General features: G+C 46.2%; 1 protein-coding gene across 3 annotated transcripts in view; it reads right to left on the bottom strand.

Annotated features, from left to right (window-relative positions):
- The window catches only part of SLC41A2 (solute carrier family 41 member 2), a 176,420-nt gene that overhangs the window by 138,194 nt on the left and 22,400 nt on the right, over positions 1–15,826 (bottom strand). Inside the window, exon 2 of one of the 3 annotated variants that reach the window (XM_075600576.1) lies at positions 8,451–8,699. The exons of 1 other annotated variant lie outside the window; for it this stretch is intronic. The gene's annotated coding sequence lies outside the window, so the exon portion shown is untranslated. Of the gene's footprint in view, positions 1–8,450; positions 8,700–12,337; positions 12,451–15,826 lie in introns of those variants that run through there. One more of the 3 variants, XM_075600578.1, reaches the window with a different exon arrangement.

Below are 15,826 nucleotides of genomic sequence, written 5' to 3'. Positions count from 1 at the left end.
AACACAAAAGGTACCCCCGTTCTGATGAGGATGGCTACTCCTCTTTTTTTGCTTTGGGAAGAGGCGAAATATGCCTGGAAATACACTTTTAAACGTATTAGGGGGCATCTGTGAATTAAAATGGGTTTCCTGCATAAGGACAATATCGCCCTTAGATCTTTTGAGGTCTGTGAGGACTAGTTTCCTTTTTTTTACTGAGTTAAGGCCTTTAACGTTAATCGAAATCAATTTGATGGAAGACATTATATTTTTGTGGGTGTTTTCAGAGCTCTAGGCTCTGAAGCTCTCGTTCTTCCCATGTCAGGAGCTCGAAACTGGGGTGTGGGGCCCAGGTCTGAATACCCGGTAGAGGAGAGTGCGGAGGAGGTGCCCGCGCGAGGAAGGGGGGAGGGGGGTAGGGTGGACACAGTAGGGAAGGAAAAAATAGACGGGCCTTTGTGGGGCCCAAGAAAAATAACCTTTGACACTCGTGTGAAAAAGGTGGTGGGGCGAGATACCCCTAGAAGGACTTCCGGGACCATGAGCCTGTCGCGGAGCAGGGTGTTGGGCCCGAGACCCTCTTTGTGGTAGGGGAAAAAACCACTCCTGTCAATTGGGTGGAGGGGGTGGCTTCCCTATTTTTAGATATATTAAGGGGCTTATATTTGCCTTGCTCAGGCATTTTTTTGGAGGGGGGTTTATATCTTGGCACTCCTTTCTTTCAGGCTCTTTGTGAGTAGAGCCGGGTTAGGCGTGCGCGCCTACGGTGCTTAGTGACTCTTTCATATTAAGGAGGAGAAAGGGGCAGGGGGGGGTGGGGGGGAGGAGGTGGGAGAGGGGCGGGGGAGAGAGGGGGGACAGTTGGGGGGAGGATAAGCTTCTTTGGAACATTTTCAACATTATATTTTGACAACCTGAAGAGAAAACATTTATAGGAAATTTTTTACTGACTGTTGCATATTTTCAGCTATACAGTGAATGCAGGAGTAGGTTTAGTCTTCTTGGGGGAGGTTTTTGTTTGTTTTGGAGGGGGGGAAGGGGGTGGGGAAGGAAGGGAGGGGGGAGGGTGCGGGGGAGGGGGAGTGGGGGAGGGGTGGGGGGGGAGGGGGGGAGGGAGAGGGTTTGAGGGGGGGGAGGGGAGACGGGAGAGGCGGGGGGGTATAGGGGAAGAGGGGCAATTTTTGGTACACTTGCATCCTCACATTATATTATACTTTTCACCATTAAACTTTGCATAGGGGTAAGGGAGGGGATGAGGGAGAGGGGAGGGTTTTGGTGGTACAGCAATATTTATTACACTTATCTGTTCATACTGTGTCCACAGTGAGACAACATTTGTAGCATTTCAAAGACCTCTCAGGCTAGCGTGGGGCGCATTGCGGCTATGTCTTGCCGTTTGCAGCGGTTCGTATGTGTATGGGGGGGGAGACCGGGGGGGGGGGGTAGGGAGGGGTAGGTGGGGGGGAGGGGGAGTTATAGTAGGAGGGGTTGGTGAGCAGCAGACTTATTTACACTTATACGTCGAGGTGTGTGAAGGGAGCTAACCTTACACTTTATGGGGGCAAGGGGAGGGGAGAGGAAGGGGAGAGGGAGGGGGGAGGCTCTGTGAACACCATTGTAAATTTCCCATAACCTGGAGGGGTGGGAGGGGGTGGGGGTAGGGGGGACACCTTTACAGAGAATATCTGGATCCCAATAGTGGCTGACCCTTTCTTCAGTGAGCGAAAACATTCCTATCTTATGAAACAGCGCCCTCCTGTGGGCGAGTCTGGGACAAAGTGTTCGTTCTGTTTTTACTGTACCAGGCTGTCTCAGCGTCCATGGCTGGGTTCCGCCTGGTCTCCCCACCGTTTCGATCATCTGTTCTCCGGCTCGTCTCCTCAGGGTAAGCTGGGGAACTGGGAAGTCTTTTGTCTCTGTGTGCTCTCATGGGGGGGAGGGGAGGGGCAGAGCTAAGGCAGGTGGGGGGAGGGCATCTTGGGGTTGCTTGATTCTCTTTGTGGGGGATAGGACGGGGGGGGTCGGTGAGGGGGTACGAGGTATGGTAGCAGGAATCTGTGGTGGTCCTACACCTGCTGATGTGTGGGCTGTGCTAAGTCCCCGTTACGGGGAGGAGGGGGGAGGCGGGGGAGGGTAAGGGGGTGTCATGTGGAAGGGCAGGGGGGGGGGGACTCTGTGGGAGACAATGTGGGGTATCTAGAGTCAATGTGGGGAGGGGGGGGGAGAGAACATCCATGCGGGGAATATCTGGAGCGCTGAGACTTATGTCCCATTCAATCTGCTGTGTAGCAGTCGTAGCTTATACAGCAGCGCCCCCCCCCCGTGGGCGTTTCTGGGCCGTTCTGGTTTTTTATTTTTTGCTTTACTTTACCAGGCTGTTTCTGCGTCCGTGGATGGGTTCCGCTTGGCCTCTACCCAGCTCCACTCTTCCGAACTCTCCCCCACCTCCATTAGGTAGGTCGGGAGGCAGGGGGGGTGTTGCTCTCTAGCGGGGGGGGGGGGGGAATGGGGCTAGAGCAGACGGGCGGGGCACCTTGGGGTAAGTGCTTTTTTCTTTGGGAGTTCCTGTGGGTGAGTGGGTGGTGGGAGGGTGGGGAGGGAGGGGGGGGGTCAAGGCCTTGTGAGGGCTGGGTGGGTAGATGTAAGCCCTAGGTGGTGTGTGGGGGGGGGGGGATCTCCTCATCTAGTACCGGAAAGCTTTATGGAGTGGAGCAGGGGGAAAAAAGAACAAGGAGGGGGAAAGTTGCTGCTCGGCGCGTATGGGGCGCGGGCATCTCAGCTGTTCTGGTAGCAGCGCGGTTTTTCTTTTTCCTTTTCCTTCGGAGTCTGTGTCTTTAGGATCCTGACGGCGCTTTTGTCGTCCTCTGCTGGGCCAGGCTCTCCGAAGATCTGGATCCCCGCTGGCGTCGATGCAGGTTGGTTTCTTCTTCTTCCTCTTGTCTTTGTCCCTGGAGGGCAGGGAGGCCCAGGAGTCGCAGGAAATGGGGGGCTTCTTCAATGTGAGAGATAGCATGGAGCTTACCCTTAGCGAGGACGCTAAATCTGAATGGGAAGCCCCATCTATAGCGCACGTTGTGAGTTTGCAGGTGTTGGGTCAGTGGTTTTAGATCCTTACGCCGGAAGATAGTTGTTCTCGAGAGATCATTGTAGATCTGGATCTGTACGCCTTGGAATGTGATTTGGTTCATCTCTCTGCTTTTGGAGATGATTTTCTCCTTGGTGGTATATGAATGGAAGCGGGCAATCACGTCCCTGCACGTCTTTGGGTCCTCCCGCCTCGGACCCAGAGCTCTATGGGCTCGATCAAGCTCCATTTCTTCCTTTTTCAGCTCTGGGACCAGGTGCTGGAAGAGGTCTTGCAGATAGGGTGTGAGGGCTTCTGTGGGGATTGTTTCAGGGTTGTTGCGGAACCTTAAGTTCTGGCGCCGGTCCCGATTTTCTTGGTCTTCCAGACCATCTTTCAGCAGCGCGATTTCGTGATTAAGACGATTAATCTCCTCTGCTGAGGACTGCACTGCCTCCACTTCCTCCACCCTACCCTCCAGGGTCTCCGTTCTTTGAGAGACTTCTGATAGGTCCTGTTTTATTTTATTGATGGCGCTATTGAAATCTTCATTAACGCCTTTCCTTAGTTTAGAGAACATTTGGTTCATGTACTCTTCTAAGAAGTCTTTGGTAATAAGGTGACTGGCGTTGAAGTGCTCCGGTAGGTGCTGCTCGCAGGCGGCAGCGCTTGCCACGCTGGTGTCGGCGCCATCTTGGCTCAGCTCTTCCTGCTCTCCCTGGCGCTTCGTCGGAGCAAAATATGTGGAGACGCTTTGCATCGAGCATTTTTTTTGTTGTTTAGACATCCTCTCTCTTAGCTGGTGCTGCCCTCGTGTTTTTTTGGTATTTTGGGGTGTTTTTTTCACTCGTTCTAGCTCCTTTTAGTGGAGGGGAATCGGGAGCTCCGCTTTAGGCTTGCATGTGCGGTGACGTCACCACCAGAAGTCCGATTACTGCTTACTTTCAATGTTAGTTTTCTTTCAGATCAATATAAAAAGGACATCTTCTTTTGCATAGTTACAGGGAGAGAAGTTTTATGATCATTTGATTTAATGTTTTAGTTCTTGATATCCCTTCCTTGAGTTACTTCTCACTAGGTGGCGTAACAAATGTAAAACTGCTAGGCTGCAAAAACAGGTTGACATGACAGAGGAAGCTTGTTTTGATTAATTGGTAAACTTTAGAGAGCACTGTGGCTTTTAAAATCACCTGAAATGGACTCCAAGAAGCGTGTGTAGCCGTGTTGGTCCTTTCTTCCATGTAATAAAATAACAAAGGAGGGAGAGGGAGTAGGTGGTATGATACCTTTTGATGGACCAACAAGTAGTTGATATGCTACAAGCTTTTGAACCTCTCAGGGTTCTTTATCAGGTATGGCGGAAATATAGAAACAGAGCATATTATATACAGCAGGGGTGCGCAAACTTTTTAGTTCACGACCCCGTCTGCCCTCCCCTCCCCCCCTCCCCATCTCACGTCCCCCCCCCCTCCTTACCTGCTCCCGGGCCTCGGCGGCGTCATATGATGTTGCGTTGCCGAAGAGTCGGCTGAGAGCAGGTAAGAGAAGTTGCAGAGGCCTCATGCCTCCCCTGGCATTTAATTTAAATGGCTTGGTGAAGAGTGCGGGGCCTCTGCAACTTTAACACACAAAAATATGTTGTATCAAAATGTGTCTGAAAATGTAAATTACTCTCTCCAGAGCATGCAATAGTTCATTCAGAGCCCAAAGCATCACTTCTCAATATCTAAACGCACACATTACTTCCCTTCTGTAATAATTAGACACGCGAGAAACATCAATAGATTCAGGCTTTCATGGCGGACACAATGAGACTAAACATGACCGCCTTAATCATAAATTTGAGCGACAAATGAACATCTGTCCTTGACAACTCTTACTCTTGCAGTGTGTGGTACGGGTTGATTTGTCTTCTTGTCACAGTTACAAATATGTACCTGTTATTATGCAGAGAAGATGACTTCACATGATATTCTAATTTTTAATAAAGTCACTCTTGGGTTGAATACTTTTAGCCACGCCCCCTGAACCGTGCAGAACACTCCAGAGAATGCTTTGAAGGTAGCTCTAGAAGGGTCGTGTTTATAAAGTTGTAGGAGAGCCATATTTTATTCCCATCTCTAGAAAAGCAACTACCCTTATCTCAAGACTATCAGCTCCATACCACCCATCTGGTACTTTTAGTGGGCCATACAAGATACGCTCCCCCAATTTAGTCCCTTTGAAGCTCAGAGCAGACCCATGATAAGTCCTGACCTGTTACAAACCCAATATATAGTATTTTTAAACCCAAGTTGTATTTTTTTAACATTAAAAAAAGATAATGGCTGATACAAATAGAGTATCAGCTGGCGCTCTTACCTCATAGACAAATAATCATATAATAAAAAATGGGTTACACAGAGACAATAAAAGAACAACACACAAAAAATATATAGTAATTAAAATATAGTCACATCAAGTGGACCCAGAGAACAGAGATTCTAATTAGGAAAGATATGGGTATGCAGCTTCTTTACAATTAACCTCAGGACCGGTAGGAACTATTGGAAAAAAGACAAAAAAAGAAAAAAGCGCAAAAGCCCATAGAGTAGTATAGTCAGTTTATAGGATAATAAAAAACGGTTATAAACACGTGACGCGGAAGCGGATGCACGCCGCCGATCGAGTGAAGGAAAGCAGGGAAAGACACTGAGCACCCAGCTAACGGACAAGTGGACCACTACTGTTCCAGCGGTCATTCAAAGTACCGAAGTGCCCGTACCAACTTACTTTTTGTGAGTGTTTATAACCGTTTTTTATTATCCTATAAACTGACTATACTACTCTATGGGCTTTTGCGCTTTTTTCTTTTTTTGTATTTTTTTTAGCCCCTGAAGCACCTGATGGATTAAAATACATAATATCTCATGATATTATCATGTCATTTGGTGAAAACTAAAACTGCGTTCGAACAGAAGAATCTCATCCCGACCGTCAAACATGGTTTTGGGAGTGTGATGGTTTGGGGTTGCTTTGCTGCCTCAGGACCTGGACAGCTTGCCATCATTGACACAACCATGAATTCTGTATTGCATCAGAAGATTCTAGAGAAGAATGTCAGGCCATTCGTCCGTGAGCTGAAGCAAAAGGGGGTCAATGCAGCATGACAATGATCCTAAACATACAAGCAGATCAAGAAAAAGAATGGCTGCAGAAGAAGAAATCCGCGTTTAAGAATGGCCTAATCAAAGTCCGGACCTAAACCCCAAAAAAATGTTGTGGCAGGACCTGAAGTGAGCTGTCCATGCAAGGAAGCCCTCAAATGTCATTGAGTTGAAGCAGTTCTGTAAGGAGGAATGGGCCAAAATTCCTCAAAACTGATGTGGGAGACTAACCAGCAGTTACAGGAAACGCTTAGTTGAAGTAATTTCTTCTCAAGGGGGCGCCACCAGGTACTGAATCTAAAAGGTTCACGTACTTTTTTTACACATGGATATTGAATGTTGAATCATTTATGGATAAACAGAGCGACTTTGACACACGCCTTCCCAAATAAATTAATTTTGTCATCGCGTCTGACTCATTGGGGGGAACAACAATTTCACATGCTAATGCACGCCCTGACGTCACATGACCCCTTCACTGACAAATATAAAAGCTACGGTCCACTAGCTAACAAGATTAAAGTTACACACAGGCTTGATCACTGCATAAAAGTCTCAAACAATTGTTCCAAGTGGACCAATTTTGGCAAGAATATACTCAGAATATGTACAAGTGGATCGCAGCTAAAGTGTATATTTGTTCTTTCGGGCTAACAAGCAATAAGAGGCGGGAAGCTGCGTGTCACTAGCGTGTTTGTGCATGAATTTTACATTGTTTAAATACGAGAACGCCGTGGCTAGTTTTTTTGTTTTCACCTTACGTGAATAAAAAAAGTTAGAATAAGTAATGACAGAAAAAAAAAATGAAATTAACAGCGTTAGTTTCTGTTCCTGTTCCATCTGGTCTTGATGAACAAACTGACGAGTAGCCTTCAATAGAGTAGGGGTTCCGGCTTTAAAATAAACAATGGCAAGTCAGTAGCTTTAAATATAAACCATCCACCTTATATAGTATGGTCAAACTCGTCACTAAATTTTAACTTTCGCTGGAAAATACCAGGCTATTAAATATCTAGGCATATTCCTAACAAAATCCTATTCCTCCTTATATCAAGATAACTTACCAAATTTGTTAAAACCTTCACACGTGCTCTCAATTTAATATCTCCTGGATAGATCACATCCAATCCCTAAAAATTAACCTACTCTCAAGGTTGTTATACCTCTTTCAGACCCTCCCAATCTGCATCATAATGAACCACATAGTGACATGCAACAAAAGATCTCTGATTTTAGGCATGACACCAAGAGTTATTAGACGTGCATATAGGATTGTGTCATCTGCATACATGTGTATTGAAGCTTCCTTACAAGCTGTGGGAAGATCATTGATGAACACTGAGAAGAATAGGGGCCCCAGAACAGAGCCTTGCGGGACACCACAGGTGATATCCAGGGGGTTGGAGTTAGAGCCCGAGATGGACTTATGTTGGGATCTACCTGATAGGTAGGAATGAAACCAGTTTAAAGCATGCTTCCGTATCCCAGAGCTCTGGAGCTTGTTAAGCAGGATAGCATGATCAACAGTATCAAGAGAATATTGCACCAGTGAGTTGTCCCCATTCCACTCCACACTGGATTTCATTGCAAACTAATTACGGTGGAGTGTTTGGGGCGAAAGCCAGATTGGAATTGGCTAAGGAAATTTGTCTTGGTATAGTAATCGCTTAACTGGGAGTGGACACATTTTTCCATGACTTTGGATAGTATTGGGAGAAGTGAGATTGGCCTGTAGTTTGAGACAGTGTTTTTGTCCCCACTTTTGAAAATTGGGACAACTCCGGCAGTTTTCCAGGTCTTGGGGATATGGCCAGCAGACAGGATAGTTGACTATGGAAGCAATTGGTTTGGCAATGATTGAGGCACCAATCTTAGGAACTTAGATTTTAGTAAGTGAGGTCCACATTGGCTGCTTAGTTTTAATTTGAGGAGCGCTTGTGTAATCTCTTCTTCGGATACTGGGCCAAATTGAAAATTGTGGGCAGTGTTGGGAGGGGGTGGGGCTATATGGGTACTCCCAGGATGAGATTCATGTTTGTGGGTTGCGTTTTGCTAATAAGTTAGTAGCACACCCCACAAAGTAATCATTGAATGCATTTGCAATGTCAGTGGGGTTTGTCTGAGTAATATCCCCCTTAGTGATATTACTTGGGTGTTAATGGTTAGAAGGCTGGAATATGTTGTTGATAACCTTCCAGTAGTTAACTGGGTTTGATGTATTCTGGAAGAGATTGTCAGCGTAATATTGTGCTTTTACATACCTTGTTTGCCTTGTGCAAATGCCCCGCAGGCATCTGTAGAAATTGAGATCCTTGTTAGTGCCAGTTACTTTGTAGCTTTTCCACAAGGCTTCCCTGAACTGGTAGAGTGCTATAAGGTCAGTTGTAACCCATGGAAGGTGGGCCCCCCATACCCTTATTCTGCGTAGTGGAGCATGGGTATCACAGAGTTTTAAGAATTCAGATTGGAAATAGTCAAGCGCAGAATCAGGGTCGGGAATTAAATCGATTCTGTAAAAAGGACAGTTAGAAAGGTCATTCAGAAACTGTTGTGGGTTAAAGTTTCTAAATGTTCTAGTGAGGAGAACTATAGATCCCTCCACTCCACCTGATGCCACCCCTCAAACCCGGGCCTACGTTCCACGGTCCTCCACAATCCTTTGCAGGCCCATTGCTGGCTGCCTGTAGACGGACGTTCACAGAGGTACACAATTTGAGACTTTTTGTAAGGTGAAATTATAACAGCCCCCATACCTCCTCCCCGCCTTACCTCTCTCCTCCCTCCATCCCCCAGGACTATACCTTCTTTTCTCCCCCTCTACCCGCGACCAGGCACATACTTCATTTTCTCCCACAGGCCAGGCCCACGTATCTTGCTCTCTCATCACCTTCTCACACCACCCTCCCTCTGGCCCATACCATACAATACAGCCTAAAAGTATGGAGTATAGGCAGCACTTCAATGAACAGTAACCAATTGGAATAAGAAGAAGATGCATGGGAAAAATGGAGGGACCTCAAACCCTCCTGTCTTAAGATATACATGGATTGGAGGGTTCCCAACATTCAAAATAAATGCGAAAACAAAACTGGGTTTATGCCAAAAAAGGAAAGAATATATTGTATGCAAAAGAAGATGCTGTGCAAATAACAGACAATGAAGATTCAGTGTACATACACACAATCGAACTAACAACTAAAAGGAGAGGGAGGGGGGTGGGGGAAAGAAAGGAGTTAACACTAAACAGTGGGGAAAACCAAGGGGGGAGGGAAAAAGGAAAACGGATGTAAGACAACAGTGGGAAAGATGAATAAATGGCATATGGGGAGGGGTGACGTTTCGAGGCAAAGTGCCCCTTCTTCAATCCGTTCCCACAGACCCAAGGGGCCTGTGTTACTTCCCTTCAGTCCCCCCAAGTACTCCTCCCTCTGTTGGGATACAAAATGGTGTAAACTACACCATCTGTGCAGTCAGAAAGTAAATGTATTAAACAATGAAATATTGCAACTGATTATAAGGAACCCCAACCTTCTCCAATAGCACGTCTGAGATCAGATGCATTATAAATTCTTCTATTTGGTACTATTTTCCCATGATCTGAGAATTACCCAGAACCCTTTACGGAAACTCGGGGAACCCAAGGGTTCCAGGAACACTGGTTGAAAAATACTGGTCTAAATCGTGTACAGAAATCGTTGGGCCCAGGACAAACATATGAGGCAGGGTCCCCTGGGGGTGGGGGATATAAGGAGGTAATGGACCTGGGGGTGGGGAATATAAGGTGGTAACGGACTGGGGGGGAGATAGAAGGTAATAGAGCCAAGGGAGAATATAAGGATGTAATGGGGGGTGGGGGGGTATAAGGAGATAATGGTGTGGTGTGTATGAGGTAATGGGTATTGAGGGAGGGTATAAGGAGGTCCCGGGGGTGGGTATAAGGGGTTATTGGGCCTGGGGAAAGAATATAAGGAGGTACTGGATCTGGGGAGTGGGGTATAAGGGGATACTGAGCACGTAGGTGATACTGTGCCTGGAGAAAGGGGAGGGCCCTTCTTGCCTGCGCAGGAAATAAACTCTATCGTCGCCGGCGGGGGGGGGGGGCTTGGGGTGGGCCCCACTAACTTACCGGGACTGCAGTCCCGGCTGTACCCCAAACTGTCAGAGGCCCTGAATGTAACTAGCTGGTATAGCCGGTATCTCCTCGCTTTTAAGGCTATACGCTCCTCTGCCCCTCCTTACATCTCAGCTTTACTTTCTAGCTATATGCCATCCTGACTCTTGTGTTCTGCTCAACAATGTCTCCTGTCTACCCTTTTTGTATTGAAAGCCCTGCTTAAAACCTCTCTCACTCACTGCCCCACACCTGTGGAATGCCCTTCCCCTCAATATCCGACTAACACCCTCTTTCTCCACCTTTCAGACCCATCTTAAAACACACCTCATATGGGTAGCTCCTCTGGCTGATACTACTGGCTCTTTGGGGGAAGGGAATCCTTTTCCTATTGTTACTTTTATGTCTCAAGCGCTTATTCCCATTTATTATGTTATATTATGTCACGTGTATTACTGCTGGAAAGCGCTATGTACTGTAGATGAATGGCGCTGTATAAATAAAGATACATGCATACAGTAGTAATCAGTCGCGGTTAATCTTTCTTAGGGGTTGCAGATAAATCAGAGTAGGTACAGTGTGTCTGAAAGTGGAGATCATGAGAGTTATTACTATAATTATTTTCTGTGGTGCAATTTAGTTGTTTTTTTTTTTACTTTGTTGCTTGATGATTGATCTGTGGGCCATTCACAGCTCTGGTGTGTAGCCTTGTATGTGGTTCCTAGTGAGACCACCAACGTATGCACCCAGATTTCACACTGCAACATGCTGTACACACAGACGCTCTTACGGACAATGCTGCTAGTACCTCTTGTGATCTTCTAAATTAACCTTGCACCTTAAAACAATGAATTAGCTTGTCCAAATTAGATCATTAGCTCACTTTAGACTGAGATTATAGTAAGCACGACGGTGCGCGCAAACAAACAGCAGCAGTTGTATCAGGACGGCCGTAGTGCGCGCGATGAAGAGCAACCGCGCAGCAGATTGGTATTTTTACAAATTATTTCGTTTTTTCGCGCGACAGATGCGTCATGTGAGTGGTTCAGTCAATAAGGGCGAACCAGCCTAGTGACACCTCCTCCACACCTTCCCATCACCTCCATCCTAAGAGCACACATCGCTCGAGCGACAGGCACGTGCGATGCCAGGCACTCCATCACTATAACAAAAAAAAACAGATGGTGCTCAAACACAACATCGGTTAGTGATAGAGTAATGTGCACTCATGGAAGCCGAAAGCACAAGCGTAAGAGGATTAGCACATGATATAACAGTAAAAACGAGAGTCAAGGCTGTCACCTACCTAACAATTACCCTGGCACAATCTCACCATAATCCACAATGACACTGCAATAAGTAGCAGCACAGTGTAAGGAGCCGCAGATCACGGACCTCCGCTCACGGCGTCCCCTTACCTGGCACCACTGCCACTCCGAATCCCCGGCGGCTTCCCTCTGCCGCCAGCGTTCCCCTCGCGGCTGCTCTCCCTCTTCCGGGTCGCGCGCGCCACCATTACTCATCCCCAGGTCAACTCTGGCCAGCCCCCAGGCCCCTGTCCCCTTTCAGGTTGGATCTCTGGACCGCACCTCCGCTCCTCCCTTCCTCTGATAGTGCTAAATAGTGGACAGTAACCTGTCTCCTCATTCTCCCAGTGCTCTGCATAGCTACTGTACCTTGGTGCTGTCTGCTTCTGCTTGGCTCTCTCGTTTGTTTCAGCCCGTTCCAGAACCCGGATTCTCTGCTGACCTCCCTGGATCTTGACCTTGGCTTTGGAAACCCGACCACGCTGCTTTCTGGACACCCGGACCTGGCTAACAGACCCTCAACCACGCAGTCTTCTGAACCCCATGGATTTGGCAAACGGACCTTCGACGACGCAGCTTTCTCCTCTCCACGAACTAGGCTTACGAACTCTCTACGACGCAAATATCTCTACTCCCTGACCATTGGCTTACGTACCCGACCATTCTACGCCGGATTTGGCAAGTACCTTATTTCACCTATCCTTGTCCCCGGACCAGCTACGCTACTTACCACACTCCGGTCGCGCCTCCGCTTGCTGTTGGGTGCATGGTATTCTTCCGTTGCACCTCAGTACCGGGGTCTCGTCTGGTTTGCGGCCAGTCCGAGCGTTACACACAGAAGGCAAGAGTACAAAAGGTAAGTAAAGTCAATAGCTGTAAAACCTTTCACACTTACGAGATCACCCGGAAAAGCAACATCCCTATGATGTGATAAAAATCCTGAACTCTTATATTTTTATTGGAGATGTCCATCCATGTTGTACACTGCACAGGAAACAAACCCTTATATTTCTCCAATGCCAAGTCCAACTATGGTTGCAGCATTTTATAGCTCACTTCAAATACTTCATGTGCAATATACAGTAAACACGAACAGGAAAAACATATACGTATTGGGACATCCAGCTCTGTCAACCGAACAAAACATTTGTGCCCTTTTGAACAAACTGATACTGGAGACAATTGTCAGAAAAAGATCCACCTCACAGCTGCTCTGCTGCCAAAGTAAACTAGTGATGCATCAAAGAGTCACTGAACCCTACTAAATGTTGTTGTGGTGACTGATTGGAGTACAAGCAGGAGAAGACGGAACTATTAACATATGATTTGTGCCAGTGTTGACAATACAAGCAAAGTATAAGATTATCTTAAATGTACTATATTATATGTATATGTATATGTATATGTATATGTATATATATATTCACACACACACACATCTATATATATATATATATATATATATATATATATATATATATATATATATATATATAAATGAAGTTTGTTTGCAGAACAGTTTGTTTGTCCGTGCCTCTAGAGAATCTGATTGGTCCGTCAATCCGCCCGCCCCCCCAACGGCTCTCATTGGCCTGCAGGGTGCGATGACGTCACTGACACACCTAGACCATTGTCACACATACACAGACTCATAATGCCTGAGCCTCTCACCCCTGCAGACTCAGCTATCAGCCCTGCAGACTCCTCACACCTGTATGTAGAAATTAATCTGTCTTTGAAAATATTTACACAAAATAGCTGCTGTGACAATCTTCTCACTACCTGTCATTTAATGCCTACTATAATTTTGGCTCCACCCCTTATTTACATTTGACCAATCAGAAGTTTCTCAGTCAGTGTGTAGTTGGCCTACATTTACTGTATTACTCAGGCATTGTAGTTGTGGTTTTGTTTTTAGCACATGGATTAATGCATACACAAGCTTTGTAATATCATTACAATATGGTCAGGCAAGGGTCCCATGGTTTAAGGTGTGCAGTATGAGTTCAGATAAATAAAACATGTCTCCGTGCTGTGTCACTGTGTGACATCCCCACATGCTGCTGTATAATAACATTGTGCACACACAGTGCCGGCTCTTCCGCAGGTTCCTGTGCAGGGTCACTGTGTCTCTGCCGCCAGACATGAGAGAGCGCACATTTCAACTTGAACTTCGGCTTCCATCAGCTCCTCTCCGTCTCTCCCCGCCATCTTTCCCTTCCCTGCCTGCTGCCTCCCCCTCACACACACAAGATGGCGGCGGCCGGAGTGTGGCGCAGACATTAATCTGTCTGATCAGGAACACCCCACCCCCCCCCCAACCCCTCCCGGGCCGCTCTGCCCCTTCCCCCCACCGGACCGCCGTGCACCCTCCGCTCTCAACCACCCACCCGTGCACGGCTCGCCGTGCAACCTCCACTCCCCCCCCCCCAATAATGCCACCTGCGCGCGCCCTTTCCCTCCACCCACCCCCTCTAACCCTCCGCAATAATGGCCGCCACCCCCCCTCTCACCCACCCAACGCTTACCCCATATGGGTGAGGAGGGCGCCCGTACGCCAATATAACTTTTTTAAACAACAACATCATTTTTCTTAACATTCCGGGCAACGCCGGGTATATCAGCTAGTTTACTATATTCAAAGAGTTTAACCATATCACATTTGACATATTTCATGGTACTTTCCTTTAATAAAACCCAATAAAAACCTTGAAGCTGCAAACTGTATGTCTTAACGATCTCCTCCCCAATAGGCAGACTGATTGTACAACATAACCAATGTTCTCCCTACGCCCCTCCCGCCCCCCTTCTTTTCTGCAATCACTTCCCACCTATATTGTGGAAAAACAAAAAAATACAAGTTATAAAAAACAATAAAACATACATCAGCAAACAATGTGAAGCTATAGGACTCTTACTGCGCAGGAACCTGCACATTTAGAGCCATGCTTTGTCTATCCCATAGGTCAAGCAGGAAAACATCACTATTGTCAAAAGATTGCCTTCAAAATACAAATCACCTACTATTGAAACTCACTTTTTTTGCACAGCCTAACACAGCTACCACAAACATGCAGTACTGCACTACATAGAAAGTTGGCATTAGCTATAGGCATTGCCTGTACTTGTCTTTTGCACAACTATTTGTTATTCATTTCATTAAAAATCGCAAGATATGTCACTGCTAAGTATAAGCGGAAGCTGCTAAAACGACTAAATAATCTTGTCATTGTTGGAAATATTTATAGTGGTTGTGGGTGTTTGAAGATAACTCAGACATCAGGGTAAACCCCCACTGACTTTGGAGTTTACCAAATTACTCATTTATTTTTAAATCTGCCTTGTAGTTTCTATCAGGATGTTTAAAAAAAAAAAAAAATCAGTTACTGTGACACGCACAACATGACAGACACCACAACCTCCTTCTTACCCCCAGACTCATGTGCTGCCAAAAACACTTTATTGCTCCAACAATCCTGTCAAATCAACACATAACAAGAAGAATGAGGGTTATAGAAGATTTGGGGAAGAGAAATTGGGGAGGCGGTTGCTTTCTTTTCATAGCAACAGCAGGAGTAAGGCTCCTATTTAAAAACATGACAAAATTAAATCGAGCAATTTACAAACATGCATTGTTGTATGTGATAATTATCATCATCATCAATCTTTATTTCAAATTATTACTTAAAAAGGTGAATACACCTTCTAAACCTATGCTGCCAAGGACATGCTGCACTAATAAACAAAAGGGTACAGTAAATCCCTTTTGCAGCAAACGGATTACAGTACAAGAGAAGTGCTGTGTTTACCATCTTTAAAGAAGCAGTTCAAGCTGACGTTTTCTTTCCCCCCTTTAACATGTGCATCAATGCAATCCACACAATGATAAGTAATTAGCTAAGTTTCGGCTCAGGGGTTCACTTAATGACTGCAGCTGAGTATTCTGCGGTCAATGTGACTTTATAAATGGTTGCTGTGGGAAAAGAAAAATGGGTTGTTACATTATAACGAGACGAGGGAGCCAAGCGCACCAGAAAATACTGAGAATTGAATTACTGCAAAAAGGTCATTTTAATTACCAGAATAGTCAAAAATATATATAGCACAACACGTTAACTCTAGGATAACGAAAATAGCCTGGGATGCCAATTGTGGAGTGAAATCACCCCTACCTAACGACACACTAAAGTGAGTCAGAGCTCACAAAACCAAAAATTCA

Source organism: Ascaphus truei, chromosome 5, assembly GCF_040206685.1.
Source record: "Ascaphus truei isolate aAscTru1 chromosome 5, aAscTru1.hap1, whole genome shotgun sequence".
Classification (NCBI taxonomy): domain Eukaryota; kingdom Metazoa; phylum Chordata; class Amphibia; order Anura; family Ascaphidae; genus Ascaphus; species Ascaphus truei.
Note: the sequence above shows the minus strand (reverse complement) of the source record. Positions and strands in the feature narration are given on the sequence as shown.